This window comes from Ziziphus jujuba, chromosome 5, assembly GCF_031755915.1.
Source record: "Ziziphus jujuba cultivar Dongzao chromosome 5, ASM3175591v1".
Lineage (NCBI taxonomy): Eukaryota > Viridiplantae > Streptophyta > Magnoliopsida > Rosales > Rhamnaceae > Ziziphus > Ziziphus jujuba.
In genome coordinates, this window is record NC_083383.1 from 19,707,344 (window position 1) to 19,733,660 (window position 26,317).

Here is a 26,317-nt window from a genome sequence, read left to right on the forward strand (position 1 = left end):
CCACTTGGAATCTCATTCGGGAAAACATCTCCAAATTCCTTCAAAAGAGAAATCATTGAACTTGGCAATTTAAGTTCTTCAAAGTTAGTTTGATCCATAAAATAGTTTTCTTTATATATCATGACCAGTAAGGGTTTCGTACATTCAATAGCCTTATTAATATCCCTAAAACTCAAATAAAAAATTCTGGTTTTTCCTCTCTTTTCTTTCTTTTCTTTTTCTTCCCTCGATTTGGCTCTCATTGGCGGAAATTTCCAGATTTTTGGTGCTCTCGGGTTTGCTCTCTTTTCTCACCCCCCTCTCGGCTTTCTTTTGGTTTTTCCACTCGATTTGGGTTTTAGAAAGCTTACCTTGATTAGCAACCTCAATCTCACCTTCTTGAAAGGATGGTGAAGCCGTTGGTGCCATACTTGTTTTCTCTTTAAGTTTTCGGCCTCCCTCCTTTGTTGCATTTGTAGTTGATCTTTGTAGACCTCCTTGGGAGTCAATGGCTCCAGCTTGATTTTCTTCCCTTTAAACCTGAAAACAATACTATTTTCTCAACCAAAATGAGTAGCATCTTTGTCAAATTGCCATGGTCTACCTAGTAAGATGTGTCCGGCATGCATTGGTACAATGTCACACAAAACAACATCCTCATACCTACCTATATTAAATTTAACTTTGGCTTACTTATTTACCCTCATCTCACCACTATCATTTAGCCATTGTAACCTATAGGGTTCTGGATGTTTAATTGTTTTCAAGCCTAATTTATCAACTACAAGATTACTTATCACATTGGTACAACTCCCACTATCTATAATCATGCTACAAATCTTACCTTGTATTTCACAGCAAGTGTGGAAGATGTTTTCTCTTTGTATCTGCTCTTCATCTTTGTACACAGCAAGTACTCTCCTTGAAACCAAGCTCAACTCGGCATTAGATGTGTCTACTGGTTCGGCTTCATCATCATTGCATTCCTCCTCTTGCTAGGTTTCAGCTTCGCTTTCTTCACTTGCAGATTCCAGCTCACCATCACCCTTTAATACCATGATTCTTCTATTTGGGTATTGGCTGCTATGTGTCCTCTTTCTTGGCACTTAAAACAAATTATTTCTCTGGATTTTTGAGGTTTAGGATCAAATTTTATCTCACCTCTAAGTGCTTGGACAGATTTGGTCTTCGCCTCCCTTTTTGATCGGTTGGTACTTTCTTCTCCAACTTTCAGTTTTGGTTTGATTTCATTAGCTGAATTGTTTCTCCAGCCACTTGAATTGAATCTCCCACTACTGGAAGCACCTCCAAGCCATGATCCTACACCCCTCCTCTTGAATTGGTGTTCAAGCTTAATGGCTACATGCAACATCTCCTCCGACTCCAAGTATTGTTGCAATTCAAGCTGGTTGGCAATGTCACAGTTCAAACCACCAAGAAATCTCGCCATTGTTGCCTCCCTATCCTCATTCATATTCAGCCTCATCATGAGCATCTCCATCTCTTTGTAATAATCCTCCATGGACCTACTTCCTTGAGACAAAGATTGAAGCCTTTGATGCAGCAACCTATGGTAATGTGATGGCACAAACCGCTTTCTCATGGCTCCTTTCATTTGTCGCCATGTTGTGATCAAGTTGATGCAAACCCGCCCGAGCTCGCACCACCGACAACTCGCTGGGGTACTGATCCGATACAGATGAAGACTAGACCGATCACTAGGGCTCAAGCTAAGAGGTTTAAGGATAACCTTGCTGCCTTTATCCAGAGAGTAATTCATTCTCAAAAGGGCTTGTCCATACCTAAAGATAAAAGACCTGTTTTAAGTATCCAAGTGGTGGAGGCTAATACATCGGATACTCATATATCGGACACCCTTGTCTTGGACAATTTATATCGGACACCCTTGTCTCGAACATTGGAATCTTGCCTGGGACATCTGATCTCTGACTCGGAGCCTTGCCTCGAACATCTGATCTCGGACTTCGGACATCGGATGCAACTTAGCTCGAACAGACATCAGTTAGCTCGGCCAGACACAAGTTAGCTCGGACAGACATCAGTTATCTCGGTCAGACATAAGCTAGCTCGGACAGACATAAGTTAGCTCGGTTGAAGACATAATTTAGCCTAGATGTCAAAATCAGCTCGTTACCTAATTTGCGATTGACTTTATTTCTTTTTGGGTTTTTATTTATTTATTTTCTGGACAAATAACTTTAGGAAGGTTTTTATTTTATTGTAAATTAATTAATTCCTAATTTAATATAAAGGAATTAATTAATCAAACTTAGATTAGGAAAGGAAGTATAGTTGCGGCCAACTAGGTTTCTTTATGTGTGTGGCCGGTTTTACCTAGGGTTTTTAGGGTTTATTTTGTTTCTTTCAAAGCCTATTTAAAGGCTTATTTTTCAATAAGAATACAACTTTGATTTGATTAAGAAAATATTTGTGAGATTAATTATCTCTTTGTTCTTTGAGAACACCTAAAACACCATTAGAGAATTTGGTTGTTTTAGCTTGACTTATCAATAGGTTTTCCATCCCCTATTGTGCATCTACATTATACCAAGGTTTCTAACCACAGGTTGGTTAGGGGTTGAGGTCCAATGCATTAGAACTTGAACTTAATTAAGATCCGAGCTAATATAATACGGGTTTAGGAGCAGGTCGTCCTAGGTTCGTATCATTTGGTATCAGAGCTAAATTTTGTTTAGGTTTGATCTATCTTTATTTGCTTTATTTATTTTTGTGTCAATCTGCAATTTTAGCATTAGGTTAAGGTTGCTTCTATCATCATACACGTTCTGCATCTTAAAAAAAAAGAAAAAAGAAAAAATTCATTCCCAGTTGAATTAGGATTTCCTAGTTTTACCGTATTTTTGGTTTCCTAGTTTGTTGGTTGTCTTTCATCATTGTTCTTTTAATTTGGTTATTGTTGATTTTTCTTTGCTGTTTTAGTCTTAAATATTTGCATTCATCTATTAAAAAAAAAAAAAAAAAAAAAAAAACCTGCACATTGGTGTTTATTTGGAGATCACGGGTTTGGTGAATTTCTGGAGTTGGAATTGCAGCTTTGGTAATTATTCTTGCTACTGCAGTTGTTTATGTTCTGTGAGTGAAAAAAAAAAAAAAAGAAGAGGTAAAGCCGAATAAAAAAATAATAATAATAATAATAATATTTCGGTTTGTTGGAGTTTGACCTGTTTGCTGGAAATTTGTTGGAGCTGCTGGTTTTTTCAATATTTGAGTTGCTGGGGAATTATCTTTGCTGCTGGATAATTGGATTTTGGGTGCTTAAATTATTTGGATTAAAATCAGTTAAAGGATTTGATACAAAACTTGAATTACAAAGAACAACAACCAACAACTATTCTATATTTTTGTTCAATTTGATTCTTGTTCGTATTTGAATTTATTTTTCTGGAATTTTATTCTTGAACTATCATCTACTACCATCTGGTGTAGTTTTCAAAAATTCCAACGTTTTCCCATTATTTTATGTGTTTTCATGTCTAGAAAGCCGAAAAATTAGGATTTGTTGGATTCTTTCGGTATTGCCTACCTTTTGCTTTCTGTTTTGTTGATAAGTTTAATTAAAACATATGATGCGAATCCACCCGAGACTGCTCGACCAACAACCCGCTGGGGTGCTGACCCAATACAAATGAAGGTGGGACCGATCACTAGGGCCCAAGCCAAGAGGTTCAAGGACAATCTTGCTGTCTTCATACAAGGAATAAGTCATAGCCAAGAGGGGTTGGCCACATCTAAAGAACCAAGGCCTGTTTTACTCATACAAGCAATAGAAGCCAAAACAGGGCCGGGTGACGTTTTTGGTGCTAATAAGGAGGCCGGGTTGTATGAATTGGAACCCCATCTTTATGGGATCAATTCATATGGAGGATGAGTTATAGAAACCAGCCAAAGCAGCTTCAAAGCCGACCAACAAGGTGGTTTGCGCACAAGGAGAAGGAAAGGGCCGGATTTGCTGTATTCTCCGCGGGTTTTACTGTATTTTACTGTATTGACCTTTTTTCATACTTCCAAGCAAGGGAAACGTGGGGAACTTCACAATAAGCTTATTTGGCATCCTACAAAGCATATTGAAGCTGATTTGGAGATCAATTTGGTCAAAAAATAGTCAAAGTCAAATTAGTCAAAAAGCTAGTATTTTAGTTTCCTAATTTTATTCTACTTTTTGTTTTAGGAAACTACCTTTACTTTTTAAGTTTTATTTATTTATTTTCTGGATAAATAAGTTTAGGAAAGTTTTTATTTTATTATTTTCATTGTAAATTAATTAATTCCTAAATTCAACATAAAGGAATTAATTAATCCAAATTAGTTTAGGATTAGGAAAGTTTCGGCCAAGGTAGGATTCTCCATTGTGTGGCCGGTTTTTCCTAGGGTTTTTAGGGTTTATGTTGTTTCTTTCAAAGCCTATTTAAAGGCTTATTTTTCATTAATAAGATAACTTTAAACTTTGATTTGATTAAGAAAATACTTGTGAGATTAATTATCTCTTTGTTCTTTGAGAACACCTAAAACACCATTAGAGAATTGGTAGTTTTAGCTTGACTTATCAATAGGTTTTCCATCCCCTATTGTGGTGTCTACATTATACCAAGGTTTCTAACCACAGGTTGGTTAGGGGTTGAGGTCCATTCCATTAGAACTTGAACTTAATTAAAGATCCGGGCTAATATAATACGGGTTTAGGAGCAGGTCGTCCTAGGTTCGTATCATTTGGTATCAGAGCTAAATTTTGTTCAGGTTTGATCTATCTTTATTTGCTTTATTTGTTTTTGTGTTATTCTGCAATTTTAGCATTAGGTTAAGGTTGCATCCACCCTATACACGTTCAGCATTTTAAAAAAAAAAAAAAAAAATTTCATTCCTAGTTGAATTAGGTTTCCTAGTTTTATCGTATTTTTGTTTCCTAATTTGTTGGTTGTCTTTTATCATTGTTCTTGTTAATTTGGTTTTTGTTGATTTTTCTTTGCTGTTTTAGTCTTAGAAATTTGCATTCATATATTCAAAAAAAAAAAAAAAAAAAAAAGAAGTTTGCGGCAACATTTAAAAAAAAAAAAAAAAAAAAAACTGCACATTTTGTTTATTTGGAGGTCACGGGTTTGGTGTTTGTTTTGGAGTTGGAATTGCAATTTTGGTAATTATTCTTGCTACTGCAGTTGTTTGTGTTCTGTGAGTGAAAAAAAAAAAAAAAAAGAAAAAAAAAGAAAGAAGAGGTAAAGTCGAATAAAAAAAAAAAAAAAAGTTCAATTTGTTGGAGTTTGATTTGTTGCTGGAAATTTGTTGGAGCTGCTGGTTTTGATTATTTATTCAATATTTGAGTTGCTGGGAAATTATTCTTGCTGTTGGATATTTGGATTTTGGGTGTTTAAATTTTTTGGATTAAAATTGGTTAAAGGAATTGATACAAAAATTCTAATTACAAAGAACAACAACCAACAACTTTTCTATATTTTTGTTCTCTTTGATTCTTGATCGTATTTGAATTTCTTTTTCTGGAATTTTATTCTTGAACTTATAATCTACTACCATCTGGTGCAGTTTTCAAAAATTCCAACGTTTTCCCATTATTTTGTGATTTCTTGTCTAGAAAGCCGAAAATTAGGAATTGTTGGATTCTTTCGGTATTGCCTACTTTTTGCTACTGTCTTGTTGATAAGTTTAATTAAAACATACTAGTGATCTAATTGCTGTTTTGTGGGTGTTTTAATTAGAACTTTGAGATAATTCATTGAGTGGAAAAAGGCAAGAGTGTGTGAGCTTAAAAGAGGGTAAAAGCCGAAACTAGTGTGCAAACACGAGTGTCGAGACCTTGCTTGAGTGAAACACGTGAGGGAGTGAATATTGTGAGGATTTATTTTATTTTTTGCAGTATTTTACTAACATGGCAGATTCTAGAATAAGGAGAGGGGATCCACCCTTGAAAATCAATGAGGAAGAGTCCGTAGCATTCCATGGCGATGACCGAGCTGCCGGAAGTGGAGACCAAGTGGACTTGAGAACTATTTTGGAATCAATACAGCGGATGAGTGCTCAATTTGAGCATGTAAACCAAAGAGTGGGAAGATTAGAAGCCTCACAAGGAAGGCCGAATACAAGAAATAGGCAAGAATTCCATGGAGGACGAGGCCGAGGACGAGGAGGTCGCGAGAGGCCGAGAGAGGAATTTGATGAGGAGCCATTGGACGGTGACTTTGAGGAAGGTATGGACGAAACCTTTGCTGTCCAAGATAGAGCTGGCCGTGGGAGATATAGGAGGGAGAATACAGATGAAGATTTGGGAAATATCAAGGTTAATATTCCACCTTTTATGGGTAAAAGTGATCCTGAAGCTTATTTGGAGTGGGAAGAGAAAATGGAGATGATTTTTGACTGTCACAACTATTCGGAAGGTAAGAAGGTGAAGATGGCAGCAATGGAGTTTGGCCATTATGCACTCCAATGGTGGATAAATGAGCAAAGCACCCGAAGGAGGGTTGGTGAAGACTTAATTACAACATGGCGACAAATGAAAGGAGTCATGAGGAAGCGGTTTGTGCCATCCCATTACCAAAGGTTGCTGCATCAAAGGCTTCAAGCTTTGTCTCAAGGGAGTAGGTCCGTGGAGGATTATTACAAAGAGATGGAGATGCTAATGATGAGGTTAAACATGAGGGAGGATAGAGAGGCAACAATGGCAAGATTTCTTGGAGGGTTAAACCGTGACATTGCCAACCAACTTGAATTACAACAATACTTGGAATTGGAGGAGATGTTGCATGTAGCCATTAAGCTTGAGAACCAATTCAAGAGAAGGGGTGTTAATACACGGTTTGGAGGAGTTTCTAGCAGTGGAAGGACAAGTTCAAGTGGCTGGAAAAACAATTCCACTTATGAAAACAAGTTGAGGCCGAAATTAGGAGAAGAATCTACCAACCGGCCAAGAAGGGAGGTCAAGACCGAATCTGTCCAAGCACTTAGAGGTGAGATAAAATCTGATCCTAAACCTCAAAAATCTAGGGAAATAATTTGTTTTAAGTGCCAAGGAAGAGGACACATATCCAGCCAATGCCCAAATAGAAGAATCATGGTATTAAAGGGTGATGGTGAGCTGGAATCCGCAAGTGAAGAAAGTGGAGCTGAAACCGAGCAAGAGGAGGGTTGTAATGAAGATGAAACCGAACCTGTAGATACATCTAATGCCGAGTTGAGCTTGGTTTCAAGGAGAGTACTTGCTGTCTACAAGGATGAAGAGCAGATACAAAGAGAAAACATCTTCCACACTCGCTGCGAAATACAAGGTAAAATTTGTAGCATGATTATAGATAGTGGGAGTTGTACTAATGTGATAAGCAATCTTGTAGTTGATAAATTAGGCTTGAAAACAATTAAACATCCAGAACCTTATAGATTACAATGGCTTAATGATAGTGGTGAGATGAAAGTAAACAAACAAGCCAAAGTAAAATTTAATATAGGTAGATATGAGGATGTAGTTTTATGTGATATTGTGCCTATGATTGCCGGACATATACTATTAGGTAGACCATGGCAATTTGATAAAGATGCTACTCATTTTGGTCGAGAAAATAGTATTGTTTTCAGGTTTAAAGGGAAGAAGATCAAGCTGGAACCATTATCTCCTAAAGAGGTTTACAAAGATCAATTACAAATGCAACAAAGGAGAGAAGCCGAGAAGCTCAAAGAAAAAGCAAGTATGGCACCAATGGCCTCACCATCCATTCAAGAAGGTAAGGTTGAGGTTGCTGACCAAGGTAAGGTTTCTAAGGTTCATATTGAGTGGAAAGACCAAGGAAAAGCCGAGAGAGAGGTGAGGAAAGAGAACAAACCCGAGAGCATACAAAATCCGGAAATTTTCGCCAATGAGAGCCAAACCGAGGGATGAAAAAGAAAAGAAAGAAAAGAGAGGAAAAACCAGAATTTTTATTTGAGTTTAGGGGATATTAACAAGGTTATTGAGTGTAAGAAACCTTTGCTGGTCATGCTTTACAAAGAAAATTATTTAAATGATCAAACTAACTTTGAAGAACTTGAATTGCCAAGTTCAATGATTTCTCTTTTGAAGGAATTTGGAGATGTCTTCCCAAATGAGATTCCAAGTGGTTTACCACCTATTCGAGGGATAGAACATCAAATTGACTTTGTTCCGGGGGCTGCCATACCAAATAGACCAGCTTATAGGAGCAATCCCGAAGAAACAAAGGAGCTGCAAAAACAGGTAAGTGATTTGCTTGATAAAGGATATATTCGTGAGAGTTTAAGTCCATGTGCTGTTCCTGTTTTGTTGGTACCTAAAAAGGATGGTTCTTGGAGAATGTGTGTTGATTGTAGGGCTATAAATAATATTACCATCAAATATAGACATCCCATTCCTAGATTAGATGATATGCTTGATGAATTGCATGGTGCTTGCATGTTTACAAAAATTGATCTTAGGAGTGGTTATCACCAAATTAGGATGAAAGAAGGTGATGAATGGAAAACCGCATTCAAAACTAAATATGGGCTGTATGAATGGTTAGTTATGCCTTTTGGATTATCTAATGCACCTAGTACTTTCATGAGGCTTATGAATCATGTAATGCGTCCATTTATTGGTAAATTTGTGGTTGTTTATTTTGATGACATTTTAATATATAGCCGAAATTTGGATGACCATGTGGATCAACTTAGGCAAGTTTTGCAAGTTCTTAGAAAGGAAAGATTATTTGCTAACATTAAAAAATGTGACTTTTGCAAAGAAGAACTTGTATTTCTAGGTTTTGTAGTAAGTGCTGCAGGAATCAAAGTTGACCAAGCTAAAGTGAAGGCAATCCAAGAGTGGCCGGTTCCTACATCCATTACCCAAGTGAGGAGCTTTCATGGCTTGGCAAGCTTTTACCGAAGATTTGTCAAGGATTTTAGTACCATAGCAGCACCATTGAATGAAGTTGTCAAGAAGAATGTTGGCTTCAAATGGGGGGAAGTACAAGAAAAATCTTTTAATTTGTTGAAAGAAAAATTGTGTAATGCACCTTTGTTAGTTTTGCCAAATTTTTCTAAGACTTTTGAAATTGAGTGTGATGCTTCGGGTGTAGGTATTGGAGCTATTTTAATGCAAGAAGGAAGGCCCATAGCCTACTTTAGTGAAAAATTGAATGGAGCTGCCCTAAACTACCCGACTTATGACAAGGAGATGTATGCTTTGGTGAGGGCTTTGGAGACGTGGCAGCATTATCTCATGCCAAAGGAGTTTGTGATTCATACGGATCATGAGTCTTTGAAGCATATCAAGGGTCAAGGAAAGCTCAACCGAAGGCATGCTAAGTGGATTGAATTTATTGAAACATTTCCATATGTGATCCGCTACAAAAAAGGTAAGGAAAATGTGGTTGCCGATGCATTATCCCGAAGGTATGTGCTCTTTTCTACCTTAGATGCTAGATTGCTTGGATTTGAACAATTAAAAGAACTTTATGAGCATGATAGTGACTTTGGAGAAATTTTTAGAACCTGTTTGAAACATGGATTTAATAAATTTTACATTTTTGAGGGATATTTGTTTAAGGAAAACAAACTTTGTGTGCCTAATTGTAGTATTAGGGAATTATTGGTTCGGGAAGGACATGGGGGTGGTTTAATGGGTCATTTTGGTATTTTAAAGACTTTATCCTTGCTGCAAGAACATTTTTATTGGCCTAACATGAGGAGAGATGTTGAGAGAATTTGTGAAAGATGTGTGAAGTGCCGAAAAACAAAATCAACATTGAAACCGCATGGATTGTATAAGCCTTTGCCGATTCCTACCTATCCTTGGATAGATTTGTCTATGGATTTTATTCTTGGGTTGCCTAGGTCAAGGACAGGTAAGGATTCAATATTTGTTGTAGTAGATAGGTTTTCTAAGATGGCACATTTTATTGCATGTAATAAAACTGATGATGCATCCAACATTGCTAATTTATTTTTCAAGGAAATTGTGACATTACATGGTATGCCAAAAACTATTGTGTCGGATAGGGATGCTAAGTTCTTAAGCTATTTTTGGAAAACATTGTGGGCTAAATTAGGTACTAAGCTTTTATTTTCAACTACTTGTCATCCACAAACTGATGGACAAACCGAAGTAGTAAATAGAACCTTGTCTGCATTGTTAAGAGCATTAATTAGTAGAAATTTAAGGACTTGGGAAGAATGTTTGCCACATGTTGAATTTGCATATAATAGGTCTTTACATTCAGCAACTAAATTTACTCCATTTGAAATTGTTTATGGTTTTAATCCTTTGACTCCATTAGATTTAACACCTTTGCCTTTAAGTGAGCGTGCTAATCTAGATGGAAAACAAAAAGCTGATTTTGTAAAGCAGATTCATGAGAAGACTCGAGCAAACATTGAGAGAAGGACCGAGCAATATGCAAGGGTGGCTAATCAAGGCCGAAAATCAATGGTGTTTGAACCTGGAGATTGGGTATGGCTGCACTTAAGGAAAGAAAGATTTCCCGAACAAAGGAAATCAAAACTCATGCCGAGGGGTGATGGACCTTTTCAAGTTTTGGAGAGGATAAACGACAATGCCTACAAACTTGATCTACCGGGTGAGTATAATGTTAGTGCCTCCTTTAATGTTGCTGATTTATCTCCTTTTTCTGCAGGTGATGACTTCGATTTGAGGACAAATCCTTTTCAAGAGGAGGGGAATGATGCGAATCCACCCGAGACTGCTCGACCAACAACCCGCTGGGGTGCTGACCCAATACAAATGAAGGTGGGACCAATCACTAGGGCCCAAGCCAAGAGGTTCAAGGACAATCTTGCTGTCTTCATACAAGGAATAAGTCATAGCCAAGAGGGGTTGGCCACATCTAAAGAACCAAGGCCTGTTTTACTCATACAAGCAATAGAAGCCAAAACAGGGCCGGGTGACGTTTTTGGTGCTAATAAGGAGGCCGGGTTGTATGAATTGGAACCCCATCTTTATGGGATCAATTCATATGGAGGATGAGTTATAGAAACCAGCCAAATCAGCTTCAAAGCCGACCAACAAGGTGGTTTGCGCACAAGGAGAAGGAAAGGGCCGGATTTGCTGTATTCTCCGCGGGTTTTACTGTATTTTACTGTATTGACCTTTTTTCATACTTCCAAGCAAGGGCAACGTGGGGAACTTCACAATAAGCTTATTTGGCATCCTACAAAGCATATTGAAGCTGATTTGGAGATCAATTTGGTCAAAAAATAGTCAAAGTCAAATTAGTCAAAAAGCTAGTATTTTAGTTTCCTAATTTTATTCTACTTTTTGTTTTAGGAAACTACCTTTACTTTTTAAGTTTTATTTATTTATTTTCTGGATAAATAAGTTTAGGAAAGTTTTTATTTTATTATTTTCATTGTAAATTAATTAATTCCTAAATTCAACATAAAGGAATTAATTAATCCAAATTAGTTTAGGATTAGGAAAGTTTCGGCCAAGGTAGGATTCTCCATTGTGTGGCCGGTTTTTCCTAGGGTTTTTAGGGTTTATGTTGTTTCTTTCAAAGCCTATTTAAAGGCTTATTTTTCATTAATAAGATAACTTTAAACTTTGATTTGATTAAGAAAATACTTGTGAGATTAATTATCTCTTTGTTCTTTGAGAACACCTAAAACACCATTAGAGAATTGGTAGTTTTAGCTTGACTTATCAATAGGTTTTCCATCCCCTATTGTGGCGTCTACATTATACCAAGGTTTCTAACCACAGGTTGGTTAGGGGTTGAGGTCCATTCCATTAGAACTTGAACTTAATTAAAGATCCGGGCTAATATAATACGGGTTTAGGAGCAGGTCGTCCTAGGTTCGTATCAACATACTAGTGATCTAATTGCTGTTTTGTGGGTGTTTAAATTAAAACTTTGAGATAATCCATTGAGTGGAAAAAGACAAGAGTGTGTAAGCTTAAAAGAGGGTAAAAGCCGAAACAAGTGTGCAAACACGAGTGTCGAGTCCTTATTTGAGTGAAACACGTAAGGGAGTGAAATTGGTAAGGTCCTATTTTATTTCTATTGCATTATTATACTAACATGGCAGATTCTAGAATAAGAAGAGGAGATCCACCCTTGAGGATGAATGAGGAGGAGTCCGTAGCATTCCATGGTGATGCCCGAGCTACCGAGAGTGGAGATCAAGTGGACATGAGAGCTGTTTTGGAGTCAATACAGCGGGTTAGTGCTCAAGTTAAGCATATGAATCAAAGAATGGGGAGGCTAGAAGTTTCCCAAGGAATTCCGAACACAAGAAATAGGCAAGAATTCCATGGAGGGCGAGGCCGAGGACGAGGAGGTCGCGAGAGACCGAGAGAGGAATTTGATGAGGAGCCATTCGGTGGAGACTTCGAAGAAGGTATGGACGAAAATTTTGCTGTCCAAGATAGAGCTGGCCGTGGAAGATATAGGAGGGAAGATACAGATGATGATTTGGGAAATATCAAGGTTAACATCCCACCTTTTATGGGTAAAAGTGATCCCGAAGCTTATTTGGAGTGGGAAGAAAAAATGGAGATGATTTTTTACTGCCACAACTATTCGGAAGGTAAGAAAGTGAAGTTGGCAGCAATGGAGTTTGGCCATTATGCACTTCAATGGTGGACAAATGAGCAAAGCACCCGAAGGAGAGTTGGTGATGACTTGATTACAACATGGCGACAAATAAAAGGAGCCATGAGAAAGCGGTTTGTGCCATCCCATTACCATAGGTTGCTTGCATCAAAGGCTTCGATCTTTGTCTCAAGGAAGCAGGTCCATGGAGGATTATTACAAAGAGATGGAGATGTTAATGATGAGGCTAAATATGAATGAGGATAGGGAGGCAACAATGGCGAGATTTCTTGGTGGTTTGAACCGTGACATTGCCAACCAACTTGAATTACAACAATACTTGGAATAGGAGGAGATGTTGCATGTAGCAATTAAGCTTGAGAACCAATTCAAGAGGAGGGGTGTTAGCACACGGTTTGGAGGAGTTTCTAGTAGTGGAATGGCAAGTTCAAGTGGCTGGAAAAACAATTCCACTTATGAAAGCAAGATGAAGCCGAAGCTTGGTGAAGAAGCTACTAACCGGCCAAGAAGGGAACTTAAAGCCGAATCTGTTCAAGCCATTAAAGGTGAGATAAAATCTGATCCTAAACCTCAAAAATCCAGAGAAATAATTTGTTTTAAGTGCCAAGGAAGAGGACACATAGCCAGCCAATGCCCAAATAGAAGAATCATGGTATTAAAGGGTGACGGTGAGCTGGAATCTGCAAGTGAAGAAAGTGAAGTTGAAACCGAGCAAGAGGAGGATTGCAATGAAGATGAAGCCGAACCTGTAAATACATCTAATGCTGAGTTGAGCTTGGATTCAAGGAGAGTACTTGCTGTCTACAAAGATGAAGAGCAGATACAAAGAGAAAACATCTTCCACACTCGCTGCGAAATACAAGGTAAAATTTGTAGCATGATTATAGATAATGGGAGTTGTACTAATGTGATAAGTAATCTTGTAGTTGATAAATTAGGCTTGAAAACAATTAAACATCCAGAGCCCTATAGGTTACAATGGTTAAATGATAGTGGTGAGATTAGGGTAAATAAACAAGCCAAAGTAAAATTTAGTATAGGTAGATATGAGGATGTAGTCTTGTGTGATATTGTTCCCATGATTGTTGGACATATACTATTAGGTAGACCATGGCAATTTGATAAAGATGCTACTTATTTTGGTCGAGAAAATAGTATTGTTTTCAGGTTTAAAGGGAAGAAGGTCAAGCTGGAACCATTATCTCCTAAAGAGGTTTACAAAGACCAATTACAAATGCTTGATATTAATAAGGTTATTGAGTGCAAGAAACCTTTTCTGTTCATGATTTATAAAGAAAATTATTTTAATGGTCAAACTAACTTTGAAGAACTTGAATTGCCAAGTTCAATGATTTCTCTTTTGAAGGAATTTGGAGATGTCTTCCCAAATGAAATGCCAAGTGGACTACCACTTATTTGAGAGATAGAACATTAAATTGACTTTGTTCCAGGAGCTGCCATACAAAATAGACCAGCTTATAGGAGCAATCCCGAGGAAACAAAGGAGCTGCAAAAACAGGTAAGTGATTTGCTTGATAAAGGATACATTCGTGAGAGTTTAAGTCCATGTGCTGTTCCTGTTTTGTTGGTACCTAAAAAGGATGGTTCTTGGAGAATGTGTGTTGATTGTAGGGCTATAAATAACATTACTATCAAATATAGGCATCTCATTCCTAGATTAGATGATATGCTTAATGAGTTGCATGGTGCTTGCATGTTTACAAAAATTGATCTTAGGAGTGGTTATCATCAAATAGGATGAAAGATGGTGATGAATGGAAAACCGCATTCAAAACTAAATATGGGCTGTATGAATGGTTAGTTATGCCTTTTGGATTATCCAATGCACCTAGTACTTTCATGAGGCTTATGAATCATGTAATGCATCCATTTATTGGTAAATTTGTGGTTGTTTATTTTGATGACATTCTAATATATAGCCGAAATTTGGATGATCATGTGGATCAACTTAGGCAAGTTTTGCAAGTTCTTAGAAAAAAAAGATTGTTTGCTAACATTAAAAGATGTGAATTTTGCAAAGATGAGCTTGTGTTTCTAGGGTTTGTAGTAAGTGTCGTAGGAATCAAAGTTGACCAAGCTAAGGTGAAAGCAATTCAAGAGTGGCCGGTTCCTATTTCTATCACCCAAGTGAGGAGCTTTCATGGCTTGGCTAGTTTTTATAGAAGATTTGTCCTGGATTTTAGTACCATAGCAGCACCATTGAATGAAGTTGTCAAATAAAATGTTGGCTTCAAATGGGGGGAAGTACAAGAAAAATCTTTTAATTTGTTGAAAGAAAAATTGTGTAATGCACCTTTATTAGTTTTGCCAAATTTTTCTAAGACTTTGGAAATTGAGTGTGATACTTCGGGTGTAGGTATTGGAGCTGTCTTAATGCAAGAAGGAAGACCCATAGCCTACTTTAGTGAAAAATTAAATAGAGCTGCCCTAAACTACCCGACTTATGACAAGGAGATGTATGCTTTGGTGAGGGCTTTGGAGATGTGGCAGCATTATCTTATGCCAAAGGAGTTTGTGATTCATACGGATCATGAGTCTTTGAAGCATATCAAGGGTCAAGGAAAGCTCAACCGAAGGCATGCCAAGTGGATTGAATTTATTGAAACCTTTTCCTAAAAAAGGGATTAGGTTATTTCAGTAAATACATTCAACCAACCCCAATCCTTTTGCCCATTAACATCTTAGAAGATTTCACAAAACCCTTATCGCTTAGTTTTCGACTTTTCGGAAATATATTAGCCGATTAATTAATAAATAGGATTTGTTTATATTTAATTTGAAAAGGACAATATACAGGATGGGTAGAAGAAATTATGATACTCGACTCGATCCATGATCCGAAACGGCAAGATATAATAATATATAAACAAGATATAATAATATATAAAATAAAAATATAATTATAAAAATGATAATTAAAATATATAATATAAAAAATACAAAAATACACCAATCCATCCGCTACAAAAAAGGTAAACAAAATGTGGTTGCCGATGCATTATCCCGAAGGTATGTACTCTTTTCTACATTAGATGCTAGATTGCTTGGATTTGAACATTTGAAAGAACTTTATAAGCATGATAGTGACTTTGGAGAAATTTTTCGAACCTGTTTGAAACATGGATTTAATAAATTTTACATATTTGAGGGATATTTGTTTAAGGAGAACAAACTTTGTGTGCCTAATTGTAGTATTAGGGAATTATTGGTTCGGGAAGGACATGGGGGTGGTTTGATGGGTCATTTTGGTATTTTGAAAACTTTATCCTTGCTGCAAGAACATTTTTATTGGCCTAACATGAGGAGAGATGTTGAGAGAATTTATGAAAGATGTTTAAAGTGCCGAAAAACAAAATCAACATTGAAGCCGCATGGATTGTATAAGCCTTTGCTGATTCCTACGTATCCTTGGGTAGATTTGTCTATGGATTTTATTCTTGGGTTGCCTAGGTCAAGGATAGGTAAGGATTCAATATTTGTTGTAGTGGATAGGTTTTCTAAGATGGCACATTTTATTGCATGTAACAAAACTGATGATGCATCCAATATTGCTAATTTATTTTTCAAGGAAATTGTGAGATTACATGGAATGTCAAGAACTATTGTTTCGGATAGGGATGCTAAGTTCTTAAGCTATTTTTGGAAAACTTTGTGGGCTAAATTAGGTACTAAGCTTTTATTTTCAACTACTTGTCATCCACAAACTGATGGACAAACTGAAGTAGTAAATAGAAGCATGTCTGCATTGTTGAGAGCATTAATTAGTAGATATTTAAGAACTTGGGAAGAATGTTTGCCACATGTTGAATTTGCATATAATAGAACTTTACATTCAGCAACTAAATTTACTCCATTTAAAATTGTTTATGGTTTTAATCCTTTGACTCCATTAGATTTAACACCTTTACCTTTAAGTGAGCGTGCTAATCTAGATGCAAAACAAAAAGCTGAATTTGTAAAGCAGATTCATGAGAAGACACAAGCAAATATTGAGAGGAGGACCGAACAATATGCAAAGGTGGCTAATCAAGGCCAAAAATCAATGGTGTTTGAACCTGGAGATTGGGTGTGGGTGCATTTAAGGAAAGAAAGGTTTCCTGAACAAAGGAAATCCAAACTAATGCCGAGGGGCGATGGACCTTTTCAAGTTTTGGAGAGGATAAACGACAATGCCTACAAACTTGATTTACCGGGTGAGTATAGTGTTAGTGCCACCTTTAATGTTGCTGATTTATCTCCTTTTGCTGCAGGTGATGACTTCGACTTGAGGACAAATCCTTTTCAAGAGGAGGGGAATGATGCAAACCTGCCCGAGCTCGCACCACCGACAACTCACTGGGGTACTGATCCGATACAGGTGAAGACTGGACCGATCCCTAGGGCTCAAGGTAAGAGGTTTAAGGATAACCTTGCTACCTTTATCCAGAGAGTAATTCATTCTCAAAAGGGCTTGTCCATACCTGAAGATAAAAGACCTGTTTTAAGTATCCAAGTGGTGGAGGCTAATACATCGGATACTCATATATCGGACATTTTATATCGGACACCCTTGTCTTGGACATTTTATATCGGACACTCTTGTCTCAGACATTGGAATCTTGCCTCGGACATCTGATCTCTGACTCGGAGCCTTGCCTCGGACATCTGATCTCTGACTCGGAGCCTTGCCTCGAACATCTGATCTCGGACTTCGGACATCGGATGCAACTTAGCTCGGACAGATATCAATTTGCTCGGCCAGACACAAGTTAGCTCAGACAGACATCAGTTATCTCGGCCAGACACAAGTTAGCTCGGACAGACATAAGTTAGCTCGGTTGAAGACATAATTCAACCTAGATGTCAAAGTCAACTCGTTACCTAATTTGCAATTGACTTTATTTCTTTTTGGGTTTTTATTTATTTATTTTCTGGACAAATAACTTTAGGAAGGTTTTTATTTTATTGTAAATTAATTAATTCCTAATTTAATATAAAGGAATTAATTAATCAAACTTAAATTAGGAAAGGAAGTATAGTTGCGGCCAACTAGGTTTCTTTATGTGTGTGGCTGGTTTTACCTAGGGTTTTTAGGGTTTATTTTGTTTCTTTCAAAGCCTATTTAAAGGCTTATTTTTCAATAAGAATACAACTTTGATTTGATTAAGAAAATATTTGTGAGATTAATTATCTCTTTGTTCTTTGAGAACACCTAAAACACCATTAGAGAATTGGTTGTTTTAGCTTGACTTATCAATAGGTTTTCCATCCCCTATTGTGGCATCTACATTATACCAAGGTTTCTAACCACAGGTTTGTTAGGGGTTGAGGTCCAATCCATTAGAACTTGAACTTAATTATGATCCGGGCTAATATAATACGGGTTTAGGAGCAGGTCGTCCTAGGTTCGTATCACAAGTCATCACTAACTCTCCTCTGGGTGCCTTGCTCATTTGTCCACCATTGGAGTGCATAATGGCCAAACTCCATTGCTGCCAACTTCACCTTCTTATCCTCCGAATAATTATGGCAGTCGAATATCATCTCCATCTTTTCTTCCCACTCCAAATATGCCTCAGGATCACTTTTTCCCATGAATGGTGGGATGTTGATCTTGATATTGCTAAGATTGTCATCTGTTTCTTCCCTCCTATACCTTCCATAGCCAGCTCTCTCTTGGACAACAAAAGTTTCGTCCATGCCTTCCTCAAAGTCTCCACCGTAATTGTCCTCCTCAAATTCCTCTCTCGGTCTCTCACGGCCTCCTCGTCCTCGACCTCGACCTTCATGGAATTCTTGCCTATTTCTTGTGTTCGGCATTCCTTGGGAAACTTCTAGCTCGTGGATCACCATGAAATCCTACGGACTCTTCTTCATTAATTCTCAATGGTGTGTCTCCTCTTATTCTAGAATCTGCCATGTTAGTAAAATACTGCAAAAGTAAAATAAATCCTCACACTATTCACTCCCTCACGTGTTTCACTCAAACAAGTTCTCGATACTCGTGTTTGCACACTAGTTTCGGCTTTTACCCTCTTTTAAGCTCACACTCTCTTGCATTTTTCCACTCAAAGAATTAACTCAAAGTTCTAATTTAAAACACCCACAAAATAGAAATTAGATTACAAGTATGTTTTAATTAAACTTATCAATAAAACAGTAGCTAAAAGTAGGCAATACCGAAAGAATTCAACAAAACCTAGTTTCGACTTTTCTAGGTAAAACAAAGCAAATTAATGAGAAAACTTTGAAATTTTGAAGAACTGGACCAGATGGTAATAGATTATGAGTTCAAAAATAAAATTCTAGAAAAAAAAATTCAAATACGAACAAGAATCAAAGAGAACAAAAATATAGAAAAGTGTTGGTTGTTATTCTTGTAATTCAAATTTTGTATCAAATCCTTTAACTAATTTTAATCCAAATAATTTAAGCACCCAAAATTCAAATATCCAACAAAATAATTCTCCAGAAACTCAAAATATCACAAATCAAATCTCCAAATCAAACAAGTTCCCAAACTCAAATTTCAACACCAAATTCAACAAACCGAAATTTTTTTTTTTATTCGGCTTTTCTTCTTATGTTTTTTTTTTTCACTCACAGAACATAAACAACTGTAGTATCAAGAATAATTACCAAAATTGCAATTCCAACTTCAAAACAAACACCAAACCCATGACCTCCCAATCAAAAATTCAAATTGTGCGATTTTTTTTTTTTATTCCGCAAACCCCACTCTTCAAATTTTTTTATTTTTATTTTTTGAATATATGAATGCAAATATTTAAGACTAAAACAGAAAAGAAAAATCAACAAAAACCAAAATTAACAAGAACAGCGATGAAAAAAAACCAACAAACTAAGAAACAAAAATACGACAAAACTAGGAAATCCTAATTCAACTAGGAATGAATTATTTTTTTTTTAAGATGTAGAATATGTATGGGATGGATGCAACCTTAACCTAATGCTAAAATTGTAGAGTAACACAAAAAAAGAAAAAAGCAAATAAAGATAGATCAAACCTGAACAAATTTTTTTACTCTGATACCAAATGATACGAACCTAGGACGACCTGCTCCTAAACCAGTATTATATTAGCCCGGATCTAATTATGTTCAAGTTCTAATGGTCACCTTGACCCCTAGCCAACCTGTGATTAGAAACCTTGGTATATAGTGAAGATGCCACAATAGGTGATGGAAGGCCTATAGATAAGTCAAACTAAAACACTCATTCACTAATGGTGTTTTAGGTGTTCAAAAGAACAAAAAGAATTCAATCTCACAAATAATTTTCTGTATAAAATTCAAGATGCTTTTTTCTCATTGAAAATAAGCCTTTAAATAGGCTTTGAATGAACAAAATAAAACCCTAAAAGCATTAGGAAATTTCGGCCAACATAGAATCCAATTAGGAAATTGCCTAATTTCACTTCCTTTCCTAATCTAATTTAGATTAATTAATTCTCTTATTTTAAAGTAGGAATTAATTAATTTACAATGAAAATAATAAAATAATAACTTTCCTAAACTTATTTGTCCAGCAAATAAATAAATAAAAACCCAAAAAAAAGTCAGACGCAAATTAGAAAATGAGTTAACTAGTTTGACAACTAAGCTGACTTATGTATGATGTCCGAGCTAACTTATGTCTGCCTGATATCCGAGCAAATTTATGTCATTCCGAGCTAACTTATGTCTACCTGATGCCCAAACTAAGTTATGTCTGATGTCCGAAATCCGAGGTCAGATGCCGGAGGATGGGTGTCTGATATAAAATGTCCGATGTATCAACCTCCACCACTTGGATGCTTAAAACAGGTCTTTTATGTTCAGGTATGGACAAGCCCTTTTGAGAATGAATTACTTTCTGGATAAAGGCAGCAAGGTTGTCCTTAAACCTCTTAGCTTGAGCCCTAGTGATCGGTCCAGTCTTCATTCGTATCGGATCAATACCCCAGTGAGTTGTCAGTTGTGCGAGGTCGAGTGGATTCGTATCACCTTGTATAAATGCTCCTAGGTTGTCCTTAAACCTCTTACCTTGTACTCTAGTAATCGGTGTAGTCTTCATCCATATCGTGTTGGTACCCCAACAGGTTGTCGGTTGTGCAGGTTTGGACGGATTCGCATCATTCCCCTCCTCTTGAAAAGGATTTCAAATCAAAATCATCACCTGCAGTAAAAAGAGATAAGTTAACTACATTAAATGTATCACTAACATTATACTCACCCGATAAGTCAAGTTTGTAAACATTTTCCTTAATCCGCTCCAAAACTTGAAAAGGTGAAGCTAAATCCGCCCTTACCCACACAACCAACAACCCACTAGAGTGCTGATCCGATACGGATGAAGACCAGGCCAATCATTAGAGCTCAAGCCAAGAGTTTTAAGAAAAACTTTGGAGAATTTATACAGGGAGCATTTAATTCTCAAAAGAGCTTGTCCATACTCGAAGATACAAAGCCTATTCTAAGCATCCGAGTGGCAGAAGGTGATACGAACACGGATAGTTGTTTTCATGGCTATGAATGGTTCCAACACTTCATGAACTCAATGAATATCAGTAAGAGGACATGGAATCCAGCTAAGGCAGAATCAAAAGCATCTAAAAAGGACTTGTACGGACAGCATCTCAATTTGGCCAAAAATGTGCTGTTTAGCCTCTGGCTTTGACTTTTCTTCTTGTTTGACTTATTCCACTCAAGGGGAAACGTGTGGGAATCATTATTAATCATATTTGGCATCTTATATGGCATATGGAAGCTGATTTTGAGCCCAAACAAGCTGGAAATTGATCAAAGATACCTTAGTAATCAAACTACTCAGCTAGTTTCCTAATTTGATTTTGACTTTTTGTTTTAGGAAATTAGTCTTTGATTTGGTTTCTATTTATTTATTTTCTGGACAAATCAACTTAGGAAATTTATTATTTTATTATTTTCATTGTAAATTAATTAATTCCTAATTCAAAATAAAGGAATTAATTAATCCAAATTAGATTAGGAAAAGAGATGAATTTCGACCAAGCTAGGTTCCTATTATTTGGTGGTTGGTTTTACCTAGTTAATTAGGGTTTTATTTTGTAACTTTTTAGCCTTTTTAAGGCCTTGTTTTATCAATAATAATTCAATACATGATTCATACAGAAAAATATTTGTGAGATTGAATTCTCTTTGTTCTTTTTGAACACCTAAAACACCATTAATGAATGAGTGTTTTAGTTTAACTTATCAATAGAATATCCATCACCTATTGTGGCGTCTTCATTATACCAAGGTTTCTAATCATAGATATGTTAGGGGTTAAGGTGACCATTATAACTTGAACAAAATTATATCAGGGCTAATATAATACGGGTTTAGGTGCAGGTCGTCCTACGTTCGCATCAAAAGATCCATCTCCATGCAGTATAAGCTTCGACTTTCTTTGTTCAGGAAACCTTTCATTTCTTAAATGCCACCAAAAACAATCCCATGGATAAAACACTATCACAAAAAATACTAGAAATACAAGTTCATTTTAGCAAAAATCACACTTTATAATATTAACAAATAATCTCTCCCAAATTTTCAAATTTCCACCAAGTAAAACTCTCAATAATGCAGATAAAGTTCTATACAACAAAAACATCTTTAAATAAGAATCTTTATAAATTATAACTAGAAATGATTTCTTATTCAAAATTGCTTTATTAACATCACCAAAACTCAAATAAAAAATTTCATTTTTCCAATCTTTTCTTTCTTTTTCTTTCTTTCTCTCGGTTTGGCCCCCACTTTCAGCTTTTTAAACCTCCCTCTCACTCTTGGGTTTCTCTTTCTCTCTCACTCCACTCTTGGCCTTATCTTGGTTTTTTCACTCAATTTAAGTCTTAGAATGCTTACCTTGAACAGAAAACTCAGACTTACCCTCTTAGATGGATGGTCAAGCCGTAGGTGCCATACTAGCTTTCTCTTTGAGCTTTTCGGCCTCCTTCCTTTGTTGTATTTATAGTTGATCTCCATACACCTCCTTGGGAGTTAATGGTTCCAGCTTGACTTTTTTACCTTTAAATCTAAAAATAATACAATTCTCTCAACCATAATGAATAGCATCTTTATCAAATTGCCATGGTATACCTGATAGAATATGTACGGCATGCATAGGAACAACATCACACAAAACAACATCCACATATTTATCTATGCTAAATTTTACCTTGGCTTGTTTATTCACTTTCATCTCACCACTATCATCAAGCCATTATAATCTATATGGTTCTAGAAGTTTAATAGTTGTTAAGCCTAATTTATCAACCATAATGTTACTAATTACATTTGTACAACTTCCATTATCAATTATCATACTACAAATCTTACCTTGGATTTCACATCGGGTGTGGAGGATATTTTCTCTTTGAACTTGATCATCATCCTTGTATACAGCCATCACTCTCCTAGAAACCAAGTTTAATTTGGCATTGGATGCATGCAAGGTTTCAGCTTCATCCATAAAGTCTTCCTCTCCTTACTCAGTTTCATCTCCATTTTGCTCACTTTCCGATTCTAGCTCATCATTACCCTTTAACACCATGATTCTTCTATTCGGGCATTGGCTAGTGATGTGTCCTCATCCCTAGCACTTAAAACAAACAATTTCTCTAGATCTTGAAGGTTTAGAATCAGATTTTGCCTCATTCTTTGGTGCTTGGACAGATTTGGCTTTTACATCCTTCCTTGGCCGGTTGGAGCTCTCTTCACCTAGCTTCGATTTTTGACTTGCTTCAAAGGTGGGATTGCTTCTTCAAGCACTTGGATTTGACCTCCTGCTGCTTGAAACTCCCCCAAACCATGAGCTTACACCCCTCCTCTTGAATTAATGCTCAAGTTTAATAGCCACATGCAACATCTCCTCCAATTCCACATATTGTTGCAATTCTAGTTGATTGGCTATCTCACGATTCATACCACTTAAAAATCCTGCCATGTTTACTTCTCTATCTTCATTCATGCTCAATGTAACAACCCGTACCAAAAAATATACATGATTAAACAAGTTTGACCAAATTGACTAAGTTTGAACAAGTTTGACCAAATGAACAATATATAGGTTCAAGTTGAATTTTTCAATAGCCAATATTTTTTGTTTGGCTGAGGTACCATTGTGTAGATCTCGTCAATACGAGTTCATAGACTGGTGGCACACCAAATTCTGAGTTACGGATAAAAAGTTACGGTTCTGAGAAGTTTTAAATCAGTGTCCAAGCCAGTCCCCAGTTTTTGTCTGTTAGTGACCCAAGGCTTTATATAAGCCTAAGTAAACGTGTCAAACAGGAAAAAAAGCCCAAAATACCCATTTTTCCCCCAAAACCCGAGAAATTCTTTCCTCAGACCCGTAGGTCCGAACTGGATCGTTTCAACCCGTTTACCGTCGAACCGGGTCACCACCGTTTTACCCATTTTTGGCCAACCAACACTTACATGCGCCATCCAACTAGAAAGGTCACTTGAAGGTGAGCTCAGCAATGAAATTTCATGGCAAGAAGCAGCCGGACGCGCCCAGATCCGGTTGGCGAAGTCCGTGAAGGCTGACGAGGTGGGTTGTCGGCTTTTCTCATTACCCATACACCTTTTCCATTGTTTTTGACCCATCTGAGCCCATTTCCGTGGTTATTTTGGCCAGATTCCTCACCATTTAAAAGATCCGACAACAGGAAATTTGATCGATGCTTTAACAGTGTTTTCCGGCCATCAGAGGAAACTCTGGACCAAGGTGAGCATACTGGTAGCTTCCTTGTCTCTTGGGCTTTCCGTCAATATAAAGTTTGTGAATTTTAGAGGTCGTTTGATAATTTTTCCATTTTTGGGTCAATTAGTTAATTTTCGGATAAGTTGGGGACTGTGTTTGGACAAAATGGGTTAAAAATTAGTTAAAATTAGAGTTGACTTAGTGAAATTGGATATTATTAGGACCCATTAGGTGGTTCAATTTTGAAATATTAGGCTTCGGGTGAAAATCCCCAATTTTAGGTACCGGATCCTAAGGACACGCGGTATAATTGGACTATCCGGTGTCTAATTTATGCAATTTTGTAGTACTGTAAATCATTTTAAGACATTTGGGCTATACAAGTGTCTCTGGTTTAGTTGTTTGGAGCCTGAGAAATATTTTATTATATTACAGGCACTCGAGTTGAGCCTGGAGGCAATCCTGTAGAGGAGAAGACGTGAGCATCTACAGTATTGTGAGTGGTTATACCATTTTTAAATGTTTTGGGTGTATAGTATAATATATATGTGATTTAAATATTTTACGTATATACCATTTGATTGAAATGTTGTTTTGTGCATATATAAATATCTACTTTCACATATATGTGTTATTATTTTATGTGACTTTTGATAATATTTTAAGTGATTTTCAATTTCAATGGGTCCATAAATGGACTTGTGGTATTTAAATATCTTGGTAATTAAATTGACGTTTTAAATCATTTTGGAAACTATTTGGTTTGAGAAAGCAGATTAAAAATCAAATGAGTTTAAGCATGATCAAATACTTCAAAATATTGGTGCTTATAATCGGTCTATGATGAATATATTTCACTGTGGTATTTCTAGTTTTCGCTTGAAATGATGATATGAGATTTTCGAAATATTTGAATAAATGGTGGAATTTAATTATTAAATTATGATTTAGGATACAGAATCGATTGGGAAAAGTATAGATGATCTTACAAAGATTGTTTTAAAGATACTGTATCGGTTATTTTTAAATTGATGTACCATGTTATGCCAATATCTTGAATCAGTATTATATTATATTATATTATATTACAGCGCGCTGGGTTTACCACGGTGCCGTATGGTTAGTTTCATCCAACGTTTATCTATTATTACCACAGACTGTGAGGTCGGGTTTATCCGACGGTTTATTATTATTATTACCACGGTGCCGTGAGGTTGGTTTCATCCAATGGTTATCTATTATTACCACGGACTGTGAGGTCGGGTTTATCCGATGGTTTATTATTCTTACCATGGTGCCGTGAGGTTGGTATCATCCAACAGTTTATTATTGCCACGGACCGTGAGGTTGGGTACGTCCCGACGGTTAATTGATATTTCCACGACACTTTTCGTATATTGAGGATCGTGAGATGGGTGTCTCCCACGGGTTACAGTTTGGTACATTGTGTACATTTGAACATATTGTTGATTTACAAACATTGTGGTGATTTCTACATTTTCATATTTATTTGGTGGAACTATATTTATTATATTTTATGCTTAAATATTTATATCTTGATTTAAGACATTTTATAATATTACAATGATCGTTCATTTTATATTTGAGCATCGGTTTTATGATATAGTAAATTGTGATACAAGTTTGGGTTTTGTGAAATGATTTTTAAAGGGGAAACTTTTCAAACGAGTGGAACGAGAGGTCTTGAGAGAAAGATTTTTTTTAGAAATAAATTATTATTTTTCTATTATACTATGCCACTCACTGAGATTTCTTTATCTCACATTTTATTGTTTTAAATTTGTTCCCTTAGGCCTAGGCAGCTAGTAGCAGTCTACCTCGCACACAACTTATCGTTTTGTTCCTTCCACGACAGCAGCCGTATTTATCTTTCCTTTATCTACTATTATCTTCTGGATTTATTTATTACTTATTTGTACTCTTAGACTTCGTTGATACTCTTAAAATGCTCTAATTTTAGATATGGGACTCAATAGAGA